Source organism: Pyrus communis, chromosome 2 (genome assembly GCF_041283825.1).
Source record: "Pyrus communis isolate YQ-2024b chromosome 2, ASM4128382v1, whole genome shotgun sequence".
Lineage (NCBI taxonomy): Eukaryota > Viridiplantae > Streptophyta > Magnoliopsida > Rosales > Rosaceae > Pyrus > Pyrus communis.
This window is the reverse complement of record NC_142566.1, coordinates 9,429,367-9,450,822: the sequence shown is the minus strand read 5'-3', so window position 1 is coordinate 9,450,822 and position 21,456 is coordinate 9,429,367.

Genomic DNA, 21,456 nt, shown 5'->3' with positions numbered 1-21,456 from the left:
TCCAAGGAATGTATTTGATCTAAGAGATAAGTGATCTAAGTAAGTTAGATTTTCGAGACCTTTCTCTTATGTTCATTCCTAAAACGTTCCTAGCCATAGGGTTGCCAATTGGGCATTGACAATCCGCTAAGGTTAGTATGTGTTATGTCGACTCAAGTATGGATATGACAAGTCTCAAGTCATTTAGTGTTGGACACTAAGACAAACACATAGGTGCTCGAAAAAGTAATCGAGTACACTGAACTATGATCAAAAGAGAGTTCAAACATACATGTCATGTAAGAACTCGATGGTTACAATATGCAAAGTAGTCCTTTGACCTGAAGCATCATAGATGTCTAATGGTTAGGTCCTTGATCTTTGATCGTGTCAAATGGCATTCCTTTGGAGTGTCCACGGCATGGTTGGGGTCAAGCTATCTAGTCATGTAGGCATATGAATGCACAACAAGGGATCTCTAACCTTCCATGGTGGAAGGAGAATACTCTAAGATATGATTCGAGAGTCTTTGGCCAAAGCATATGAATATGACTTAGGAAGTTTGTTCCAAATCTTATTCAAGCGAATCATATAGGGAAGTATCACATTGGATAGTAGACATGAAACAAACTATCACTTCAACAATGTGATTAAGAGTATTGTATTAGAGAATGACCGTATTGCATTGTAGTTGTAACTGGATAGGTTCTCCAACCACTTCTACTTAGCTTGGGTAACCATGACATGCTGCTAGGTGTCACTCATGGTTTGTGGAAGCCCTAAAGATTAGCAAACACTAATCTTAAGGGAGAATTGAAATATGGTTTCAATTCACAATCGATAGTTAAGAGTAACATCGCCCACTGCCTCGCTAATTGGAACCTAATGGACCGTACACCGAGTAAGGATGAAAGTGAAGTAATTAAATGAAATGGATAAGCAATTAAATGGTTAATTGAAGTATGGTCAAAGTTAATTAATTAGTTAATTAATTATACGAAACGTTCGTATTGGACTTCTAAGTTGGTTTTGGGTTTAGGGGCCCAAAAGTGTTTTGGTCCACAAGGCCCATTATGTTTAAGTTGTTTGACAACTAAAACAAAATGGGCAATTGGCCCAAACACTTAGAGAGGCCGGCCATGAATAGTGAGGGATACCAAACTTGTGTTAATTACAAGTTTGCCACTCACAAGAAATGAAGTATAAATTCAAAATTATAACTTTATTTCATTAAGGATTTTTTCTTAATGAAAATTGGGTGAAATTATTCTCTCTATTTCAACAAGGGAGGCCGGCCACTTAGGGAGGGATATCTAGCAATTTCCTCTCCCCTAAGTCATCCATTTTTATCTTCACAATTAATCTTTGGTGTAGAGACTTGGAGACATCAAGCTTTTGGTGTTTTGGAGAACATATCCTCAAATCCTCAAGGAAGCAAAGGAGGTGACTTGAAGGCCCCCCACTTGGGTGAATCCCTTGTGTAATCAAGGATGAGCTACAAGGGTAATGATTCTCTAAATCCTTTCTTCTCTTTAATGTTGTTAAAGAGTTATGGTTCACCATATACTAGGCTTTGAAAGTCATGGGTTTTATGAATTGTTTTTGGATGCATGCCTACTTTAATTTGTTAATAGTTTGCCTATGTATTCAAATGTTCTTTACATGTTCTTAGCTAGGACATAAATTTTCCTTCAAGTGGTATCAGAGCCTAGGCCTAGTTTATGGTGGATCCTTTTGGGTTTTGTGATTTTTCATAATATGTGATTTAAATGTTGTAAATGTTACAAGCTTTGTTCTTGCTTTGAATATAAATTTTGTTTGAACATTTAGCATCTCAAATGTTGTAGATGTAGTTCATATAAGCATGAATATTAGAACTAAAATTTGGTGCCAAGCATTTTGGGATTTTCGGCCAAATCCAAAGGGTGATTTTTTTGGGTTCATGTTAGGCTTGTTAAAATGGTTTTAAAGTGCTTTTTGGAACCCCTAAATACCCTAGGATATTAACCCTCTTTTGAGTTGTGAAAAATTGAGTTTTGGTAAGTGAAAACATTCATGGAGCTATTATGAGTTTTCATGAGTGTTCTTCAATGTTCTTGAAGTTCTTGCCAAGAACAAAAAATTTTGAAGTTTTGATTCAAAAGTTTTTTTTTTTTTTTGTTTTTCATAAAGTTTTGATTATTAGTTGATGGGTGATGATTATTGGTGAGAAATGATTAAATGACTTTAATTATGTCAAAGATATATTTTCTTTTCAAACCATCCCCACCATCTTTAATCTCACCCACCAAAATCCACTTTCAAATTTTTTTTTTTTATCAAAAATCTCAATGATTCTATCCTTGGCCGGCCACCCCTCTAGTGGGGTACTTTTGTGCAATTATATAAAGTTTTGATACTTTTGTGTATTTGTATTTTGGCCCAAAAGTTTGTGTTTTTGCAAAATGGCCCAAATAAAATGAGAACAAAAAAATTGTTTTGTCTCTTTAATGAGAATTGGATTTTCATTATATTTAGTTCCATTTAAATCAATTCTATGGATCCAAAAACCAATTGTTTAAAGTTGCTTTCTTAGTTAATTTGATTGATTAAGAAAAGGGTGATTATGAACCAAATGCCTCGATAATTGAGCTATGTGATTGGCCGCTTAACGTTATGAATGTTTGGGTTTAGTAGTATAGATTTGAATGTAATTTGATTAATTCAAGTTTGTTGTAAAGGGCATAAGTCCTCCAATGTGTTGTAAAAGGGCATAAGCCCTTCTCTTTATTTCATGTATTCCTATTTGTTTAATTGTATGCAAATTGGAATAGTTGGGTCCAACGCCCAATAGGAAATAACGGTTTAATTAGATTAAACGCGTAATTAAAATCAACAAATTATCTACCTAAAACCCAAGGTCCAACACAAGGCTCGTGTTGGATCAAATCAATCGGTTCATAATCATCCTAAAACCTAAAACGACTATATAGTCCATATGAGGATGCAATGCGTTCGTTAGTAGTTCCATATAGTCTCGCTTGTTTCAACGAAACAGTGGGAGTATTATATGCTACTAATTCATATTAACTTGGACCAATAGTTGTGATAGGCCCATGTTCTTTTAATATGATTAAAATGTTTTTGATGTAGCCCAACACTACTCCCTCAAATAAAATAGATATTAAGTTGATAAGCGAGAGATGCTTTGAACATCTCTTCGTAGGCCTTCCACCGTGGTGGACTCCAATCGTTTGTGACTCCTACACCGGCTTCACCCTATCATGGGGAAGTTCAAAGTATGTGCTTACATTCAGGAGGAGTCCATATGTACATGCATGATGTGGTGAGGTAGGCAACGAGGATAGCCAACATCGTATCATCGTGAGGTTATTCTTGAACCCCTACACGAACTAAGCATGGTGGGAATAACTTAACTAAGTGCAATGGTGCCAACATTGTATCATCGTGAGGCAACATTCTCTAGAGGACAAACAAGATGGGTAATTACAAACGTTGTAAATGAGTAAAGCGTTATTCTCTCATCATTATTTTTGCTAACCAACATCGTATCATCGTGAGGTGGGCTTGGTAATGGTGAGTCTCCCATACCCCGCTAAGAGTTCAATATAACTCTCGGATTCTATTGAGGGATATGGAATTTGCCAAAAATAGTGGGTGGTACTATTTGATTCAAGACCCAATCAAGTAGTTTATCAACAATCTAATACGATTTCTGTTATGTTATGTAGTGAACGACATGCCTAAAATTATACCCACCATTATACTTGACAAAAGGGGCCTTAGGGGCCAACGTTTCCTTGCTTGGTATCGCCACATTGAGAATGTCTCAAAGGTGAAAGACATATTGTATGTGCTTAAGCAATCCCCTCCTCATGTACCTCCTAAGAAACTAGCTTCGAAGGAAGAGTGTCATGATTATGCAAGACGCTATGAGGATGACTTACAAGCCAAATGCTTAATCCTCACTTCACTTAGTGAGGAGCTTATGAAGCTACATAAGCATATGGACACTTCATGTGCCATGGTTGAAAGTTTGCATAAGATGCATGACATTGAGACTAGTAAAGTACGATTCTCAAATGTTTGTAGTCTATTAAATGCCAAAATGGCAAAAGGGGCATCGGTCCATAAACATGGACAAAAGATGGAAAGGATCTTTCAAGATCTTGAAAGTTTAGGAACTTCCATTGATGGGAAAATGGCCCAAGATTTTTTCCTTGCATCTCTTTCGGATGATTTCACTAAGTTTATTGTAAACTATAAAGTGAATAGATTCGATCATACTTTTAACGAGATGATTGACATGTGCTATAAATTTGAAAAAGGTTTCAAAAGGGACAGTGGGAGTGAGAATGAAAACACAAGGAAAAGGTTAAATAAGAAGAAGGCAAGAAAATCCAAAGGAACATGCTTTCATTGTGGAAAGGATGGACGTTGGATGAAGAAATACAGGGTGCGCATTGCGAGCTTTATGACACGAACTTTTGAAGAGACTATTTCTGTCATAGAGAGTGCTTTTACAGTGAGCTCTAATTTTTGGATATTTGATTCAGGTGCTAGTCAACATATCTGTAATACGATACAGGGACTAGCAGGGAGCAAGACACTGCGCAATGGGGAGATGGTTGTGCGAGTTGGGAACGGCGCTAAAATCTCTGCAGAAGCAATAGGCACCTACATGCTTAACCTACCCTCTGGGGAAGTCCTGGAACTTAAAAATTGTTTATATTTTCCTTCATGTATAAAGAATTTGATTTCTATCTCTAAGCTTTTACGAGATGGGCACTCAGTATTGTTTGACAAAATGAGTTGCACTTTATACTTGAACGGTCGTATTATCTCTCATGGTAATATGATAGAGGGACTTTTTCACCTAGAGACGAATAGTGGGATGCACTATATTGAAAGCGGGAATACCTCAAAACCCAAAAGGGCTAGAGAAGAAGTTAACCAAGAAAGGATGTGGCATCTTAAACTTGGACATGTGAACCTTGAAAAGATTCGCAAGATGTCGAAAGACGGATATGTCCGCCCATTAGGTAATGACCAGATGGGTACTTGTGAATGCTGTTTGAAAGGGAAGATGACCAAATCTCCATTCACTGGGAAAGGAGAGCGTGCCACTGAAATTCTAGGGTTAATCCACACTGACGTATGTGGACCTATGTCTACTACGTCGAGAGGAGGTTTCTCCTACTATATCACATTCACCGACGATCACTCTCGGTTTGGCTATGTGTATCTTATGAAGTACAAGTCAGAATCCTTTGAAAGGTTCAAAGAATTCAAGAATGAAGTGATAGGAGCATATTTATGCGCCTTAGTTTGCTTGTTTCCTTGCATTTATGTTGCTAGTACTTAGTAATTTTAGTACTTTAAGCTATTTTCGTGTGTTTGTAGGTCCAAAGGGCTAAAGGAGCAAAAAGATGCATTTTGGAGACTTTTGGAGCACTTTTGGGCTAAGGATGGATAGCCTATGCTTGGAGCCAAAGTGTTGGATGAAATTGAAGACCTAATTGAAGACCAAAGTGTTGGAACCTTGTTCCCTTTAGTTCTAGGACATTTAAACCTTTCCTTTATCCATTGCACATGCATCTCCATAAACCATCAACACATTCACACATCACCCATTCACCTTTGTGCCGTGACTTCACTCCTTCATCTCAGCCACACCTCACACATAATCATTCAACCATGCACTCCATATGCATTTCCACCCTTACAAGACCCTAATCATTCATCCACCTTTCTCCCAAAAACCGTGCACATGCATACACACTTCATTTCAGCCACATGCAACCATTAAACATTCAATCATTTCACCCCACTTAATGCCGTGAGTTCCCATCAGATTTCCAACCTAATTCACATGCATTCCATCCTTTAATTCACCCACATGCACTCATAATCATTCACACCTTGCATTCACATGCATTTCCAACCTAATCACTCACCCACACAATCTACAATCATTCAAACAAACACCATCATTGCCATGCATCTCATTCCATCTCCCATTTCAGATTGCATTTCATTCATTCCAACCAAGCCACATGCACTCCCTTTAAATATATTCAACCTAGCTGTCATTCCACTTCATTGCACATGCATTCCCTTCATAAATAATTCACATGCATTCATCATCATTCCCCTTTTAATCCACATGCTCTCCCATTTCAGATTACATTACCATTCACCACAGAAAAACACCATCATTGCCGTGGCTTACATGCACTCCCATCCTTTACCATTTCAGCCACATGCATTCATACAAAGCTTTAATCCACATGCATTTCCACCTAGCTTTCCACCTCACAACCACCAGAAATCAACCAAAACCGTGCATTCCCTTTCATTTCTGTCAAAGCACATGCACTCCCACCCTTTAATCACATGCATAAATCAGCCACATGCATCTCCCATCACCATTTCAGATTTCCACCAAGTTCCTAGCTGTCATGTTCCCTCTCTTTCTCCCTATAAATACCATACACATGATAGGAGCATATTCATGCGACTTAAATGGCTTGTTCTCGTGCATTTACGTTATGTTTCTCTAGTTATTTTAGTCCTTTATGCTTCTTTTGTGTGTTTTCAGGTTCTAAGGGCAAGGTATGCAAAAGAATGCCTTTTGGAGCCTTTTGGAGCAAATTAGAGATTGGAATGGATATCATATGCTTGGAGCCAAGAGGATGGACGAAATTAAAGACTTGAAGTAGGAAAGTTAAATCCTAAAAGACCTCATGTTTAAGCATCATTGAAGACTCCTACGCATTTTAGAACACAAAAACAACATTCCTTGCAACCTTAGGACATTGTCGTGTGTTTCCTTGTGTCCCCCTTCCTTGCCATGCAAGGAAGGGCTTTGTTCCCTATTTTAAACACTTAAAGCATTCACTTATCATATCATTCACTTATCACTCACCACATATCATTCATTTATCACTTAACATATCATTCATTTATCACTTATCACTTCCACTCACTTATCACTTATCACATATCATTCATTTATCACTTAACATATCATTCACTTATCACTTATCATACTCATAATCATCTACACATTTCAACCATTTAAACACATGCATTCACACACATGCACATCATTCATTCTTCTTCCTAGCCGTGCATCCCCTTAGCCATTTCCAACCACATTCTTCCACTTCCCATTTCATCATTACACCACCTAACACACATGCACTCCCATCCATTTCATCATTGCATTCATCACCAAAGAACCAACAACAAAACCGTGCATTACTCATCAATTCCAGCCACATTCCACATGTTTTCACAACCTAATTCACATGCACATTCAGCCACCTTTCTCCCAAAAACAGTGCACATGCATTCATTATTCATTCACTTTGCATTCCCTTTGCAATTACACCCCACATGTCCATTTAATCATTCAACCACATTCCCATTAACCACAAAACAAATCACACAACACACCAACACACATGCATCCTGAAATTCTTTGCCTCGCAATCACATGCATTTCCCTTGACATTTTCAACCATCACACTTCATCATTACACCACCATTCACTCTTTAACCCACACACACTTCACACAAACAACATTCACATGCATTCACATGCATTTCCAACACAAAACACACTCAAAACCGTGGCCACCTTTGCATTTCAGCATTCCCATTTGCATTTTTAGATTTCCAGCTTTCCAACCTAGCCACATTCACATGCATTCACTCATAATCATTCACCAAACTTGCAGCCACATTTCCACCCACCTCCTAGCTGTCATGTTCCCTCCATTACTCCTATAAATACCCTTGCATTCATTCATTCAAAGATCATCTCATTTCATACACAACACATTACAAACACATTCTCCCTTCCCTAGCCGTGAGCTTCCCATCTCTCCCCTTATAATCCAAACACCATTTTCCATTCCCCTTCCACTTCTACACCACTCCTCATCCATTTCCATAATCCCCCAAACCTCCCTTAGACCTTGTGCCATAATAAAGAGGAAGAGAAGAGGGCCTAAACGTTCATACAATTCAAGTTTGAGTTGTTGGAATGTTTGGGTGTTTCTTTGATTTCAATGTTTAAATTCAATTCTCTTTGTTTTGTACGCATGAGGAATGGAAGAGAAGAGTGCCTAAACGTTCATACAATTCAAGTTTGAGTTGTTGGAATGTTTAGGTGTTTCTTTGATTTCAAAGTTATGAGGAACTAAAAACCCCCTTTAGCTAGGGGGTGATTCGAAATTATGTTTATGTTTGCATTATGAATTGATTAACTTTCGTTGGAATTTCATAAGTTGTTGATTCAATTTGTTTAACCGTTTGATTGATAACTTATTTATGTATGTTTATTAAGAATGCGCGCTTAATTTTCATGCATGAATATGACGCTAGAATATAAGTGAGTTTCACCTAATCGTTATGAACTTATATTCACAAGTAGTGGAGGTTGCTTATAAACAATCGCGTTAAATGAATTCTTGGCACGAGTTTCATGCTCATCATAGTAACGAATGCCTCGTCAACACTTATAGTTTTCATAATGCTTAATAATCTTTGATTGTATCTTTATTGTGCTTTTCACGTAAAGGACTTTTGGAGAATGTGGTGAATTGCGTTGCGCTAACCCATCCAATTCATTAACTTAAGGAAAACTTGACGGTTAATTTAAGCGGACCTAATTAACCCAGAGTGTTGAGTTTCATAATTTATCGAAAGACCAACTGAGAATCAATCTTGTATGCAAGTGTAACATGTGTGGAGAAGAACCCCTTGGCTATTCCATCATCCATATTTTCATCATATTTATATTTACGTTTTGACTTTAATTACAATTTGTGCAATTTAGTTAATTTCGTCAAATCAAACCCCCCCTTTACTTTCTTGTTCTTTAGTGCTTAGAATCTGTTTAGTTTATGTTTTAAAGTATTTTTGAATTCTTTGAGTCTTTTAGTTTGTCTTAGTGTTTTAAAAGTTAGTTTTATTTATTTGAGTCAAAAGATTTGCAATCCCTCCTAATCCCCGGTCCAGAACGATCCCTACTTATACTTATACTACAATTGTCAAAAGAGGGTTTAATTTGTGTGCGTATAAATCACGCATCAACACACTTCACACAACATTCATTCATTCTCATTCATTCTTCCACATTTCAGAAAATCATCCATTCACACCAAGAAACATCCCCTTGGCCGTGAGTTTCCCTACAAATCCAAACACCACTCCTCTTCCATTCACACCACTCCTCTTCCATTTTCACCACTCCCCAAACCATTCGCACCATCAAACTCACCTTAGACCTTGTGCCACAACGAAGAGGAAGATAAGAGGGCCTAAACGTTCATACAATTCAAGTTTGAGTTGTTGGAATGTTTAGGTGTTTCTTTGATTTCAATGTTTAATTTCAATACTCTTTGTTTTGTACGAATGAGGAATGGAAGAGAAGAGGGCCTAAACGTTCATACAATTCAAGTTTGAGTTGTTGGAATGTTTAGGTGTTTCTTTGATTCTCTTTGTTTTGTACCATGAGGAACTGATGCGAAAATTACTTGACACTCAAATTAAACCCTCGTTTGACAATTGTAGTAGAATGGATAAGTGAGGGATCGTTCTGGACCGGGGATTAGGAGGGATTGTTAATCACTTGGATTTGACTAAAAAACGTAAAATAAAGTTTAAAACACTATACTAGACTCAAAGAATGCAAAACTAAACTTTAAATCACTAAGACAAACCAAAGACTCAAAATGCTTTAAAACATAAACTAAATTGAACAATAAGGAAAAAGGGGGGAAGAGTTTTGATTTGACGAAAATTGAAATAACAAAACAAGTTAATAAACTAAGCAGAATGTAAATGTGAATATGGATGATGGAATAAATGGAATGAAGGCTAGCTAAGGGGTTCTTCTCCACACATGTTATACTTGCATACAAGATTGATTCTCAGTTGGTCTTTCGATAAATTATGAAACTCAATGCTCCAAGTTAATTAGGTCCGCTTAAATTAACTTTCAGATTTCCCTAAATTCATTGGATTGAATGGAATACGCATTACAACCAAATTATTCTTAATCAAAGTCCCTAACTATGGAATACGCATGATAGAGACATTCAACAAAGATCATTAAGTTCAATGAAAATTAGAAGTGTTGACGAGGCATTCGTTACTATGGAATACGCATGAAACTTATGCCAAGAATTCGTTTAACGCGATTGTTTATAAGCAACCTCCACTACTTGTGAATATAAGTTCATAACGATTAGGTGAAACTCACTTATATTCTAGCGTCATATTCATGCATGAAAATTAAGCTTGCAATCTCAATGAACATACATAAATAAGTTATCAATCAAACAGTTAAACGAATTGAATCCACAACTTATGAAATTCCAACCAAAAGTAATCAATTCATATTGCAAATATAAACATAGTTTCGAATCACCCCCTAGCTAAAGGGGGATTAGTTCCTCATTACTTTGAAATCAAAGAAACACCTAAACATTCCAACAACTCAAACTTGAATTGTATGAACGTTTAGGCACTCTTCTCTTCCATTCCTCATACGTACAAAACAAAGAGAATTGAATTTAAACTTTGAAATCAAAGAAACACCTAAACATTCCAACAACTCAAACTTGAATTGTATGAACGTTTAGGCCCTCTTATCTTCCTCGTTGTTGTAGCACAAGGTCTAAGGTGAGGTTTGGGGAATTATGGAAATGGATGAGGAATGGTGGAAATGGAAAGATGGTTTGGATTCTAAGGAAGTGTTTGAGGGGTGTTGTGTTGTGAAATGGAATGAGATGTGAATTGAATGAATGAATGCAAGGGTATTTATAGGAGTAGTGGAGGGAACATATGGCTATGTCATTTGTAGGTGAAGTAGGTGGATGTTGTAGGTGAAGTAGGTGGATGTTGTAAGTGAAGTAGGTGGATGTTGTAGGTGAAGTGGATGTTGTAGGTGAAGTAGGTGGATGTTGTAGGTGAAGTGGGTGGATGTTGTAGGTGAAGTAGGTGGATGTTGTAGGTGAAGTGGATGTTGTAGGTGAAGTAGGTGGATGTTATGTTAAGTGATAAGTGATAAGTGATATGATATGTGGTTATGATATGATAAGTGGTTAAGTGGTGATGATAAGTGATAAGTGATTAAGTGATATGATATGTGGTGATGATAAGTGATAAGTGCATGTGGGTTAACTAATGAAGGAAATGCATGTGCAATGACAATGTGTTAGAATGGATGTGTGTTATGCATGGCATGATTGGGATTAGGAAAGGTTTAAATGTCCTAAAACTAAAGAGAACAAGGTTCCAACACTTTGGCTCCAATTAGGTCTTCAATTTCGTCCAACACTTTGGCTTCAAGCATAAGCTATCCGTCCTTAGCCCAAAAGTGCTCCAAAAGTCTCCAAAATGCATCTTTTTGCTCCTTTAGCCCTTTGGACCTACAAACACACGAAAATAGCTTAAAGTACTAAAATAACTAAAGAAACATAACGTAAATGTACGAGAACAAGCCATTTAAGTCGCATAAATATGCTCCTATCAAATACCCCCACACTTAGCTTTTGCTAGTCCTCGAGCAAAACAGAAAAACAAAACAAAAAGAACAAAACACAACCTACACCTTCCAACAATCGTATCAGGGACTTCCAATGCACATGACAAGTTAAAAATCATTATTCTCACAGATTTGAGCCATCTTTACACTTAAGTACATTCTTAATCATAGTCACCACATACTAGTTCACAATTAAGCAATTAAAACACATTTCAAATGTAGTAACATGCCTTTAGAGAATTCCCTCAATTTCTTACTAGATGTACTCTCGTTTTTCACACAGATTTTCTGACTACACACCCTACACTAGGTATATGTGAGAAGATTGATGTAAACATGTAGACGAACACTCACATATGTTATAATAAGGAAAGCATTTTCTGGAGTTAATAAGCATGTTTAGATATGATCTCATGAATGGAATGCTACTACTTAGACGCGAGAACCAGTGACACCATAAGCTCATACCAAGTTCAAACTCCACAATTGAAATAAATAACACTCAATATAGAAGTCAAAGGGTAGTAACGGGGCTAGGGTATTGGCTAACAATGAAAGGTGAAGGATAAACAAACATTCTTAAAGCAATAGTGAGCAAAGTATTGAATTAGACACTTAGAATTCCCTTAAGAACGCAGAAGTCAACTTTGAACACCCAAGGGAAAATCACACAAAACTTAGGGCCATATTCAACTTTTTGGACCCTTTCTTCAACCATCAACGCTCGTGAGTTCATTCTTACTTATTTTCACTCCTCTTTTTTTTTTTTTTTTTTTTTTTTTCTTTTCTTCTTTTTCTTTTGAATCTCAAAACATACATATAAACGTAAGAACAAACTTTTACTCCCCCACACTCATTTTCTTGCATAATGTAACTCAAAAGGAATTCATTTAAGTCATGCTCACTAAACTTTAAGAACAAGGGTATAGGAAAGTCCTACTCTAAGCTAGGTAAGGGGTGATGTGGGTAAACAAGGAATAAAGGCAAAACGAGGCTCAACGGGGTTAAAACTTACAACATATACGAAGTATGGGAAGTAAGGCTATTTGGCTATGGTGGTGGTCACTACACAACTTCTTCTTGAATATGTGTTATGCAAATCAATAACATGCTTTGAATGAAATGGGCATGAGTTCTAACATTTGGAACTATATGATGAAACGCCTTCTAAGTAGTAACCAAGCAAAGAATAATGAGATCATGCAACGACTTTAGAAAACAAGAAATCACAGATTATACTCTCCAAAGAACGTTATAGGCTCAAGTCTCTCAGGGTTGTAGCGTTTGTTTGAGTTCCTTCCTTCAAGCATGTTACAAAAACGAATTTTTTTCTTTTATGATTGCATGTGAAGTCATACATTATAACCATAACCAAGCATATACCAAGAGTAAATCAAACTTTTCTCTATGTTTATAACTCTTTCAAACCGTCATGCAATTATAAACCAAATCCTTATCATTGTGTTGGAAGGTACCCTAAGACACAAACACACAAAAACGACTCAAAACACTCTTTTTAGGCTTTTCAAAACAATTTTTTCAAATTTTTATGGTATTTTCGGAGTTATAAAAACAAAACATACTAAAACACTCTAAAACAACTTAAAAACACCTTAAAACAGTAAGGAACAACATTTGAAGTTATGGGCGATAAAATCCCACGAATTTGCATTAACAACATTAGTTACCCCCCCACACTTAAATCAAACATTGTCCTCAATGTTTTAAGCTTAAAATCATACAAAGCATAAGTAAACACACAAAAAGCATTTAAACATACTAAACATGGCAGAATGTAAATAACAAAGAGAAGAGTTTAGAGACGCAAATCTGGTTGTGGAATGTAAATTCCATCTTCTCCTTGTTGATTTCATTGAGGCTTGATGTTGTTGATTCCACAGGGGTTCCTCCCATCGTTGATTTTCCTTTGTGCTACTCTTGAACTGGGCAGCAGGATTCTTTTGGTCTCCCCCGAAGGTCTGAGCATACCCCTTTGGTCTGTTTCTTTGTTCAATCTTTCCAATTCGTATTGAAAAGGGTTGGAGGATAACTCAGCCTATGTTTGTCTCCACATGCTTCAATGTATCATTTTCACTTGCCTTACTCGCGCCCCTTTGCAGAAGTGGTCCCTTCTCCGGAAGTGTATCAACCGTTGAAGATGACTACTCGAGAGCAACGCTAGGTAAGCAATCAGGAATAGATTCCAGGCAGTTGGCTCCAGATCGGAAGACTGACTCCAAGTGCTGGCTGATTGCTTCTTTTACTTTGCCATGCAAGTAAGAACAAGGACAAAGAAAAAGACAGGGAAAGAGCATGATATGAGATACTTTTGCTTTTGACCTTGATGATATGAGATACCTTTGCTTTGAAGAAGCGGTGAATGAATCAGCACATGCTTCAATCCGCCGTTTCCTCCTGGGTCATATGTACTCCAGGCATCTGGTATCATCTTTGGGGAAGAAGAAAGAATTGAGTATTTCGAAAGGCTTTGCTGGGAGTGCGCCCTCAGAGGTGAGGGAGAGTTGGGCATTTTCTTCAGGTTTGCCCTGCCATAAAAGACGAAGGTCGACATATATAGAGATAATATCAAGTGGTGGTACTTTTTACCCTTGTCGACAAACGTTTTGATCCCGCAAATCCGGCTTTTTGAAATAGTGGCGCCTCTTCGATCTTTGAATACGCCTCTTTGATTTCTGAGCAGGCGCCCCTTCGATTTCTGAACGACGCCCCTTCGCTTTCTGAACGACACGTGGTAGTGCAGATGCGGCTCCTTTTGACAAAGCTGCACACGTCTTCTGAAAAGCAGAGAAAGCGTCGCCGAACTTTGCGCTTGTCGGCTAAAGATGTGTAGTTGCGATGATGGCCTCCACGTGTATTCAGCTTTGTCAGAAATCTTTTGACAAAGTTGAACGCGTCTTCTGAATAGCCGAGAACGCGTCGCCTAAATTACGCCGGAAATTCCGGCTTCTTGAATCGGTGGACGCGTCGCCTTGGCTTTTATAGAGCTATCTATCACCACAACAAACACACTCTGAAGAATTCCCATTCTTGAAAATCGACTCCGGCCCTTTGAGAATTAACTCCATCCGCCCCTCTCTTTGAACACTTTTGAAAAATGGCAAACCCATCGAACCTTAGCTTGGAATTGAGCCTTAGCAGTGATACGGGCGCGCCGCGTCAAGGTAACGTATGGCGCCCTTCTTTCTTATCTTCTAACGGTCTTCTTACAGGTGAAGACTCCGTGATGCAGGACGCCACAACAGCTACAATAGTAGCTAGGAACCTCCTTACTCCAAAAGATAGTAGGCTGCTGTCAGGACGGTCCGATGAGTTGGCCGTTCAAGAATCCCTCGCACTTAGTGTTCAGTGTGCGAGTTCTGTGTCCAACATGGGCCAACGCCTGCTTGCCCGCTCCCGTCAGGTGGAATCTTTGATGGCAGAGGTGGAAAGTCTCAAGCAGGAGATCAAACTGCTTAAGTACGAGAATAGAAGTTTGCACGTGCTTGCCAACAACTATTCGACGGGTATGAAGAGGAAGCTTGATGAGCTACAAGAATCCAATGGTCGGATGCAAAGTGACCGTCAAACTGACCGTCAAAGGCTTGCGGCTTACTTCCAGAGGCACATTTTTCCGGGCTCATCCAGCGTTTGGCCAAGTATTGAGGCCTCTTCTTTGATGCCTCCCGCTCCGATACCTTCCGCCCCGATGCCTTCCGCCTCGATGCCTTCTGCTCCGATGCCTTCCGCATCTATGCCTCCTGCTTCTAGAGTTTTGCCCAGTAGTGGGGCTTCAAGTAAACGCCCTTTGTGAAGCTCCATCATTCTGCCATGTTTTTTTTTTTTTTTTTTTTTTTTTTTTTTTTTTTTTTCATAAATTTAGTATCTTTTTTTTTTTTTTTTTTTTTCATAAATAAAATCAAACAGCATGGAATTTATCTTTGAATGGGCGGTGATACTTGAAATGATCCGGTAATAGTTTAAATTCCAGATTGGGTGCCTGAATCATTAACCACATGTTAGTATAAAAGAAAATTGAAATTCGGGGAGGCGGCTTACCTGTGTGCTCCAAAATGAACTCCAGAATAAACACCCCTTCGAAAGTTATGACTTGTCCCGTGTCATAAAATCCAACTTCCTTGGGAATTGTGGTTTCAAATATGTCCTCTTTGATGCATTCTACATCTTCTCCAGCCACTACCTTCTCTTGAATCATTCTTCTTGGTGTACAAAGTCCTTTGAAGAATTCAACACCATCTAAAACTTGCTGTGTTGCACCAAGAATTTGAATAGCATTTTGCTCCTTTGGGAAGGCTTCCACGATGTCCTTTTTACTCTCTTCTTGGTTGGGAATCAAAAACCTGCTAGGAAAAGGGACATTGGGTGGAATAACATCAGAATAACATGGAATTGGGACGTCCTTACTGGTGGTGGGTGGTTTAGAGGGCTTAGGGATCTGCGGCAAGGGTTGTTCTACCCTTGCCGTGTGCATGTCTTCTTCCTCCTCCTCAATTAGCAGCTCTTCATCCACTTCTAGGCTATGTTTGGACATTTTTAGGTCAGCTCCAACCTCCATAGCACTTCCCAAAGTGATAGCATTATGGATTTCAAAATCTTCCTTCGAGTTTTCAATAGTTGAGTTGGAGAGTTCACTTTGCTCTTGAATTTGTTTCATGAACTCCATAATCTGCCCAAATTGCTCGTCCAATTTACCCAACTCCTTGGCTTGATTTTGTGACCCCTGCGCCAAAGAGGTTAGTAATTGAAAATTTTTATCATTATCCATGGACATACTTGAACTTGATTGGAATTGTTGTGGGGGAGGTTGTGGTGGCTGCATAGGTGTTGTATTGAACTCATCATATGGTTGCCAATATGCTTCTTGTTGAGCCTCCTTGGCTTGATTTTGTGACCCCTGCGCCAAAGAATTTATTTCATTAAGAATTTGATTATAATCTATTGGCAAACTTGAATTTAATTGAGCATATTGCATATGAAGTTGTGGTGGCTGCATAGGTCTTGAATAGAACTCCTCATATGGTTGCCAATATGCTTCACGTTGAACTTGTTGATCTTCCCACCATATAGAGTTTGAATGATCCCTCCAATCTCTTTGTGGACATTGATTGGCTTGAAATCCTTGCCTATATGAAGCACCAAATGTAGGGACACTCTGCATTGTGGTCCTTTCGGCATACGGCGACAATTTAGAAGTAAGATTTGCCAATTGAGCTTGAATGCTAGCAAAATCCATATCTTACTTCTCTAGTACCTAAAATCAAAGAAAGAGAACTAAATCAAATATCAAAAGTAACAACAAACAAAGAAAACAACATTAAGTTAGAAACTAAAACGAAAACAACTAAACCAAAAAAAAAGAAAAGAACCAAGGGATTAGCAAAGTTGCTAATCCCCGGCAACGGCGCCAAAATTTGATGCGAAAATTACTTGACACTCAAATTAAACCCTCGTTTGACAATTGTAGTAGAATGGATAAGTGAGGGATCGTTCTGGACCGGGGATTAGGAGGGATTGTTAATCACTTGGATTTGACTAAAAAACGTAAAATAAAGTTTAAAACACTATACTAGACTCAAAGAATGCAAAACTAAACTTTAAATCACTAAGACAAACCAAAGACTCAAAATGCTTTAAAACATAAACTAAATTGAACAATAAGGAAAAAGGGGGGAAGAGTTTTGATTTGACGAAAATTGAAATAACAAAACAAGTTAATAAACTAAGCAGAATGTAAATGTGAATATGGATGATGGAATAAATGGAATGAAGGCTAGCTAAGGGGTTCTTCTCCACACATGTTATACTTGCATACAAGATTGATTCTCAGTTGGTCTTTCGATAAATTATGAAACTCAATGCTCCAAGTTAATTAGGTCCGCTTAAATTAACTTTCAGATTTCCCTAAATTCATTGGATTGAATGGAATACGCATTACAACCAAATTATTCTTAATCAAAGTCCCTAACTATGGAATACGCATGATAGAGACATTCAACAAAGATCATTAAGTTCAATGAAAATTAGAAGTGTTGACGAGGCATTCGTTACTATGGAATACGCATGAAACTTATGCCAAGAATTCGTTTAACGCGATTGTTTATAAGCAACCTCCACTACTTGTGAATATAAGTTCATAACGATTAGGTGAAACTCACTTATATTCTAGCGTCATATTCATGCATGAAAATTAAGCTTGCAATCTCAATGAACATACATAAATAAGTTATCAATCAAACAGTTAAACGAATTGAATCCACAACTTATGAAATTCCAACCAAAAGTAATCAATTCATATTGCAAATATAAACATAGTTTCGAATCACCCCCTAGCTAAAGGGGGATTAGTTCCTCATTACTTTGAAATCAAAGAAACACCTAAACATTCCAACAACTCAAACTTGAATTGTATGAACGTTTAGGCACTCTTCTCTTCCATTCCTCATACGTACAAAACAAAGAGAATTGAATTTAAACTTTGAAATCAAAGAAACACCTAAACATTCCAACAACTCAAACTTGAATTGTATGAACGTTTAGGCCCTCTTATCTTCCTCGTTGTTGTAGCACAAGGTCTAAGGTGAGGTTTGGGGAATTATGGAAATGGATGAGGAATGGTGGAAATGGAAAGATGGTTTGGATTCTAAGGAAGTGTTTGAGGGGTGTTGTGTTGTGAAATGGAATGAGATGTGAATTGAATGAATGAATGCAAGGGTATTTATAGGAGTAGTGGAGGGAACATATGGCTATGTCATTTGTAGGTGAAGTAGGTGGATGTTGTAGGTGAAGTAGGTGGATGTTGTAAGTGAAGTAGGTGGATGTTGTAGGTGAAGTGGATGTTGTAGGTGAAGTAGGTGGATGTTGTAGGTGAAGTGGGTGGATGTTGTAGGTGAAGTAGGTGGATGTTGTAGGTGAAGTGGATGTTGTAGGTGAAGTAGGTGGATGTTATGTTAAGTGATAAGTGATAAGTGATATGATATGTGGTTATGATATGATAAGTGGTTAAGTGGTGATGATAAGTGATAAGTGATTAAGTGATATGATATGTGGTGATGATAAGTGATAAGTGCATGTGGGTTAACTAATGAAGGAAATGCATGTGCAATGACAATGTGTTAGAATGGATGTGTGTTATGCATGGCATGATTGGGATTAGGAAAGGTTTAAATGTCCTAAAACTAAAGAGAACAAGGTTCCAACACTTTGGCTCCAATTAGGTCTTCAATTTCGTCCAACACTTTGGCTTCAAGCATAAGCTATCCGTCCTTAGCCCAAAAGTGCTCCAAAAGTCTCCAAAATGCATCTTTTTGCTCCTTTAGCCCTTTGGACCTACAAACACACGAAAATAGCTTAAAGTACTAAAATAACTAAAGAAACATAACGTAAATGTACGAGAACAAGCCATTTAAGTCGCATAAATATGCTCCTATCAAGTAGAATGGATAAGTGAGGGATCGTTCTGGACCGGGGATTAGGAGGGATTGTTAATCACTTGGATTTGACTAAAAAACGTAAAATAAAGTTTAAAACACTATACTAGACTCAAAGAATGCAAAACTAAACTTTAAATCACTAAGACAAACCAAAGACTCAAAATGCTTTAAAACATAAACTAAATTGAACAATAAGGAAAAAGGGGGGAAGAGTTTTGATTTGACGAAAATTGAAATAACAAAACAAGTTAATAAACTAAGCAGAATGTAAATGTGAATATGGATGATGGAATAAATGGAATGAAGGCTAGCTAAGGGGTTCTTCTCCACACATGTTATACTTGCATACAAGATTGATTCTCAGTTGGTCTTTCGATAAATTATGAAACTCAATGCTCCAAGTTAATTAGGTCCGCTTAAATTAACTTTCAGATTTCCCTAAATTCATTGGATTGAATGGAATACGCATTACAACCAAATTATTCTTAATCAAAGTCCCTAACTATGGAATACGCATGATAGAGACATTCAACAAAGATCATTAAGTTCAATGAAAATTAGAAGTGTTGACGAGGCATTCGTTACTATGGAATACGCATGAAACTTATGCCAAGAATTCGTTTAACGCGATTGTTTATAAGCAACCTCCACTACTTGTGAATATAAGTTCATAACGATTAGGTGAAACTCACTTATATTCTAGCGTCATATTCATGCATGAAAATTAAGCTTGCAATCTCAATGAACATACATAAATAAGTTATCAATCAAACAGTTAAACGAATTGAATCCACAACTTATGAAATTCCAACCAAAAGTAATCAATTCATATTGCAAATATAAACATAGTTTCGAATCACCCCCTAGCTAAAGGGGGATTAGTTCCTCATTACTTTGAAATCAAAGAAACACCTAAACATTCCAACAACTCAAACTTGAATTGTATGAACGTTTAGGCACTCTTCTCTTCCATTCCTCATACGTACAAAACAAAGAGAATTGAATTTAAACTTTGAAATCAAAGAAACACCTAAACATTCCAACAACTCAAACTTGAATTGTATGAACGTTTAGGCCCTCTTATCTTCCTCGTTGTTGTAGCACAAGGTCTAAGGTGAGGTTTGGGGAATTATGGAAATGGATGAGGAATGGTGGAAATGGAAAGATGGTTTGGATTCTAAGGAAGTGTTTGAGGGGTGTTGTGTTGTGAAATGGAATGAGATGTGAATTGAATGAATGAATGCAAGGGTATTTATAGGAGTAGTGGAGGGAACATATGGCTATGTCATTTGTAGGTGAAGTAGGTGGATGTTGTAGGTGAAGTAGGTGGATGTTGTAAGTGAAGTAGGTGGATGTTGTAGGTGAAGTGGATGTTGTAGGTGAAGTAGGTGGATGTTGTAGGTGAAGTGGGTGGATGTTGTAGGTGAAGTAGGTGGATGTTGTAGGTGAAGTGGATGTTGTAGGTGAAGTAGGTGGATGTTATGTTAAGTGATAAGTGATAAGTGATATGATATGTGGTTATGATATGATAAGTGGTTAAGTGGTGATGATAAGTGATAAGTGATTAAGTGATATGATATGTGGTGATGATAAGTGATAAGTGCATGTGGGTTAACTAATGAAGGAAATGCATGTGCAATGACAATGTGTTAGAATGGATGTGTGTTATGCATGGCATGATTGGGATTAGGAAAGGTTTAAATGTCCTAAAACTAAAGAGAACAAGGTTCCAACACTTTGGCTCCAATTAGGTCTTCAATTTCGTCCAACACTTTGGCTTCAAGCATAAGCTATCCGTCCTTAGCCCAAAAGTGCTCCAAAAGTCTCCAAAATGCATCTTTTTGCTCCTTTAGCCCTTTGGACCTACAAACACACGAAAATAGCTTAAAGTACTAAAATAACTAAAGAAACATAACGTAAATGTACGAGAACAAGCCATTTAAGTCGCATAAATATGCTCCTATCAGGAACTAAACCCCCTTTAGCTAGGGGGTGATTCGAAATATATGTTTATGCTTGCATTTTGATTTGATTACTTCTAATTGCGTTTCATAAGTTGTGAATTCAATTTGTTTAACTGTTTTATTGATAACCTATTTATGTATGTTTATTGAGAGTGCACGCTTAATTTTCATGCATGAATATGACGCTAGAATATAAGTGAGTTTCACCTAATAGTTATGAACTTATATTCACAAGTAGTGGAGGTTGCTTATAAACAATCGCGTTAAATAAATTCTTGGCATAAGTTTCATGCAATCATAGTAACGAATGCCTCGTCAACACTTATAGTTTTCAAAGAACTTAATGATTCTTGCTTGTATCTCTATTATGCAATTCATGTAGGGAACTTGTGGGGAATGCTTTGGGTTGTCGTATGCAATCATCCAATTCATTAACTTAAGGAAAACTTGACGGTTAATTTAAGCGGACCTAATTAACCTGGGGTGATGAGAATTCATGGTT